This window comes from Wolffia australiana, chromosome 15 (assembly GCF_029677425.1).
Source record: "Wolffia australiana isolate 7733 chromosome 15, ASM2967742v1".
NCBI lineage: Eukaryota > Viridiplantae > Streptophyta > Magnoliopsida > Alismatales > Araceae > Wolffia > Wolffia australiana.
Window position 1 is genome coordinate 12,721,346 of NC_135849.1, and position 4,961 is coordinate 12,726,306.

Consider the following 4,961-nt stretch of genomic DNA (forward strand, 5'->3'; position numbering starts at 1 on the left):
CAATTATCGTTTCTCTTTTTCATCGTTGTTTCTTTTGTGTTTTATGTTTTCCCGTCAAGTCGCTGTGTTTCGTCGCGTTCGCGACTCGTTCCGTACGTCCTTCATCATCGTCATGGGGAGAGGTACCTAGTCTTCGCCCTCCCCCTTGTTTTCTTTTTATGCTTTTCTTTCCTTTATTTTGTAATGGGGGAAGCCCATTTGTATAAGGGCTCCCCTAATGGGCTTCCCCTTTTGTTGACCCACTTAAGGGCCCATCCTTTTCCCCCTTTATATGGGAAGAGGGGGGCGCCATAATCCTTAACCAAGATTTTTCTAAAGTTGTAGTTTTATCGTTGAAAGCTCTTGGTCTCCCCTCTTGATCGAAGAAGGAAATCGAGAGGGAGGAAGGAGAGCTAGCTGAAGGGGAAACCGAAGGAATGTGCAGAAGAAAAAGAGGGAGGGCGTGTATCTTCCCAAGCGGACTTCGTACTCGTGTATCACCGGCAGACGCGCAGAAATTTCCCGTCCATCGAGCGTCTACCGGGAAGATTTGGGATTTACGGGGCTTGAGCCGGCCCCGGGATTCTACTCGGTGATTCATCACCGAGGGAAGCCGATTTCAACCCCTTGCTGATTTTCTCGCCGAACGTTCGATTGTGGAGTAATCTCATGCGCCGGGACTCAATACGGGAATTTGGTTGCCGTATAATCAACAGCCGATTTGGGCGAATTCCTACGGACGAACTCCCCGCCTTCTGAAGGCGATCGTCCTTGGAGTTCTTCCGCCCTCCCACGGCCATGAAGACGGGACTTCTGTAGGTGTTCTTCTTGCTCACTTGGACATCCCACAGCCTTGTTTCTCCTGCGGATGCCTGAACTCCTATCACCCGGTTGACCTCCGCTGATTGTGCGGGCGATCACTGCTGACCGTGGGCGACGTTGCGTATTCCACTGTATCCGACTTCCGCGCGGATCCATCCTACGCACGAAATTCCCTCTTCCGGGATGCTGAAGAATCACTGGTAGCTGGCTAGATACGGGCTACGTCGCACGAGCAGATCGTTGTGGCCAGGGACGCTCGTCTGTGCACTCTACCTGCTTGGTCTATTGCCCGTCCGGAACATATCAACTCCCGTACCCGTAGATCTGCGTGTTGGGATCCCTGGTGTTTTGCGCTGCCACTCGCTCCTACCACCTTGTCTTGCAGCGCTACCCCTTTTTTGGGGCGGGCTAGCAAAGTTTGGTCCGACGCTCGAGCCACCGGGTCTCTACCCATTTCTCTTCTTCCTTCCTCCGACCTTTTACCAGTAGCTCCGGCATCACTCTTTGCTCGTCGAGCCACTGTTGGCTCTCCGGCACCTCTCCGCTACACCCGCTCCGAATTGTCGCCGACGTCGACGACACTCTGCACCACGAGGTACGCCGTCCTCTCCTGTCGCTTGTTTATTTACCTTTTGCAGTATATTTTCGTCTAGAATCCACCGCACTCGGGCTAGGTAGGTAAGAGAGGTATTGAGAGGAAAACTACAAACGATTTTGAGTGTCTTACCAGTACGGACGAGTACGTCCATTACGTGCGAGCCCTACGGAAAGATTTCGTTCGGCCGTAGACGCCTTCGTCGCTCCGACGAGGTTTGAGAGGCCATCGTTTCCGGCACTCGGTGACCCCGTCCAAGCTTGGAGCTCGGCGCCTCCCTTGAGTTGGAGCCTGCACGTACGGCACGTAGGGCACTCATTTATTGCATCGTAGCTGCATAACCCGTTAGGGTTTCATCCGTCGGATGATGACATCGTCGACGTTCAATACCATCATCATTTATCGGCACCGAACCATTATATTCGGTGTCGACCGGACAACGTCCTAGTTGACGTCCGTCATCAAATTGTAGGATGAAGAGCCAGACACATATCTGATATATGTTTTAGACCTAATCATGCGATTGGATAAAATTATTTGAGGATTTCGTAGTTGAAAAATAAAATGTGGTGCCTCGTTCAGGTCAATCCTGAATTAGTTGATGATTTTTTTTCATCTTTTTTTTATAGTGCCTACTATGGATCTAGTTGATATATCGTCACATGAAGTGATAGGAGATGAAGAAAAGTAATTAATGAAAGTAAAGGGTGGAAATGTGGCCATAATAGAAGGCTTCCGGAACTCTACTTTTCATTTAAATTGTTGTGTTGAAAAAACTGACAGGAATCAATCTTATCAGGAAATAAATGGAAAATTTGAAGGTCAACCTTCTGAAGAAGCAGTGTCATAATCCAATGAGAATGTACAATATATTCGTAATGTTAATATATTTGCATGCGACCACTTGCCAAATGAACCTTATGATAAAAATCATGACCAGAAAATTTTAAAATCTTGATTAAAACCCCATGGACAAGACTTTAGGTGAAGGGAATAAAAGGGTAAAAATATGCTCGGGGTATCAGTCAAAATATTGACAACCTCCTACTCCCTTTCCAAAAGCTCTCCAATGTGGAGCCATGGGTGTTGATCATATTGATTATAAGGGTGAAGTGATGCGAATGAATATTCTGGACATGATGATTATTTGGATACAAGGAGAACAGATTTTGGGGAGTCAAAACTTTCTATTGAATAAATGAATGAAATTATTTCTGATATTAATATATATTTTGTTCATGAAGAGCAATTCAACTTAATCTAGGTCAAGGTAAAAGCATAAAAAATCCATTCATAATTCTGCCAGCAATGATTCTCTCAATGAAGTTAAGTTACGACAACTATAAGTCAGAAAAAAATCATTCTACTGCTTCTTCATGGGTATGATATAGCAAGGTTTGTGTATGGAATACCACATCCTATTTCCATTTTCAGATCTGAAGTGAAACGGGGTTGATAATCTTGCCTTTTGGAGCTAGTGGCGGATTGACCAGCAAGCCCTTGGTGCCCTTCATTCAACCATACCCAAGTCAATCATTCTGTACTATACAAAAAAATATTGTGAAGGAAAAATCTAAAAATATTTTCCAGAATAAATCAAACATCCATCATGGGATTACACAGGCCAGTCCACGACATGAGCAAAGATAGAATGAGCACAGGTGACTAAGTAAGCACTTCAGAGCCCTTAGAGAGACACTAGAGACAAATGGACATAAACTAAGTGAAACTTCCATTATCCTTGCGTTCTATGGGGGACTTCATACAAATTACTCTCAATTTGTTATTCACAAAATGGAAAAGTTGATTATATACATTTTGAGTAAATAGTTGCAAATCAAAAGGCTCGTGATCCATTAGAAAATGGAAATGGATTCCCTCTAATGGCCAACAATGCCCAAAGACATGCCTCCATCCCCACCTTAAGTCAAAAGTTTGCTTTTAGAAGAGTATACTACTAAATAGTTTACTCCCAAGATCACATTCAAGGTCATGTTTGAGGAAGAATTCCAAATTTTATCTAACCTCCTTGTCAGATTTACTCTTAATTTGGACATCAGGCAACATAATGTTAAGATGTGATCATATTATTTAGAAGGATTCAGGGTTCACAACCCCATTTCGCAGGTAGAACCGTCAGCATGGTTGATATCCAGATATCAGAGACACTCATCACATCACATTACATTTAATCCCAACATCAACCACAAATCTAGTAAGGCAATGACCATCTTCAAATAGGTGATGGGGCAGGTTTGAATAATTTGGAAATTGGTTCATACAAACTTACTACATGCATCAACAAAAATTTTCACCAAAAAGAATCTTACATGTTCCTGAAATTACCAAAAGTTTTTTTATCTATCCCTAGATTAATATCTGACTATGACATCTGTGTTGAATTTCATGGTTCTCATTGTCTTGTGAAGGACAAAGCAACCAACGAAATTCTCCTTCAAGAAAACAATAAAGATAACATATGTTTGAAGAGAAACATTTCAGGAATGTGGCATTCAAGACTTGTTCACCACACAACTTGAAACTTTCTAAAACATCTTCAATAACATTTCATGTATCATTCATGAACTATTTCAAGATCACATAAGCTACCATCCTCCTCTTCCCCAATATTTCTGGAAGCCAGCTCTCTATCCCTCGGGAGCTCACACAGAGATGGTAAGAACAGCCTCTCACTCTCCGCGTAACTCACACAGAAAATTAGGGAAGAACACGGTCTGACCGAACTTCGGTCAGACCAGACCAAACCGGACCGTCGGTCAGCCTTTTTTGGGCTGACCGAACCTTCTAATCCGCGTCCGGACCGGACCAAAGACCGTTACTCTTTCTCTCACTTGCTCCCTCTCCCTCTCCCTATTGAGGACATCAGTCCCCACAACACCCTGCCTCTCAAAGCGTCACGCTCTCGTCCCTTGAAGACGTCATCACCTGCTCACAATCAGGTAGTACAGTTGGTATCGATATCTGCTGCCAAGCGCCACCGCCATCTCCCGCCATGATAACTAACGTCCTTTCACAAACGGTGGACTTCATTTGAATTTCTTTATCTCAATCTATAAACTGTTACACATACAGCGCTATAAATAGCGCAGTGTATATCATATTCAACATGGAAGTTCAATACACTCTCCTTCTCATTCTGAATCTATCTTCTTCTTCAAGCAATCCTTCCGTCTCAAGCGCATTCAAGAGATCGCTTGCAACTGCGCTTTCAATACCTTCAACACTCCCCCTCTCCCTCTGTTCTCTCTTCCTCTCTCTCTCTGTCATCCTCTTTCCCTCTCTCCCACTCGTTCTCTCTCTCTCTCTCTATCGTCTTCTTTCCCTCTCGCCTGCGCGTTCTCTCTCCCTCTATCTCTCTCTTGTTCTCTCGTTTGTCTCTCCCTCTCTCCCCTCTGTTCCGGTCTCACTCGCCCTCTCGTTCGCTCTCCCTCCCTCCCTTCCACCCACCCTTTCTCCCTCTGTCCTGTTCTCACTCTCTCCCTCTCGTTTTCTTTCCCTCTATCCGTCTCCCTATCACATTCTCACCTTCTCTTTCTCTTGCCCT

At 44.6% G+C, this 4,961-nt stretch overlaps 1 long non-coding RNA gene across 1 annotated transcript; it reads left to right on the forward strand.

Moving 5' to 3' along the window:
* Nucleotides 1-305: 305 nt before the first annotated feature.
* LOC144713066 (uncharacterized) lies at nucleotides 306-2,293 on the forward strand. The gene is made up of 2 exons (XR_013583947.1): nucleotides 306-1,396; nucleotides 2,026-2,293. It is a non-coding gene; the product is annotated as an uncharacterized LOC144713066 (long non-coding RNA).
* The last annotated feature ends 2,668 nt before the right edge of the window (nucleotides 2,294-4,961 follow it).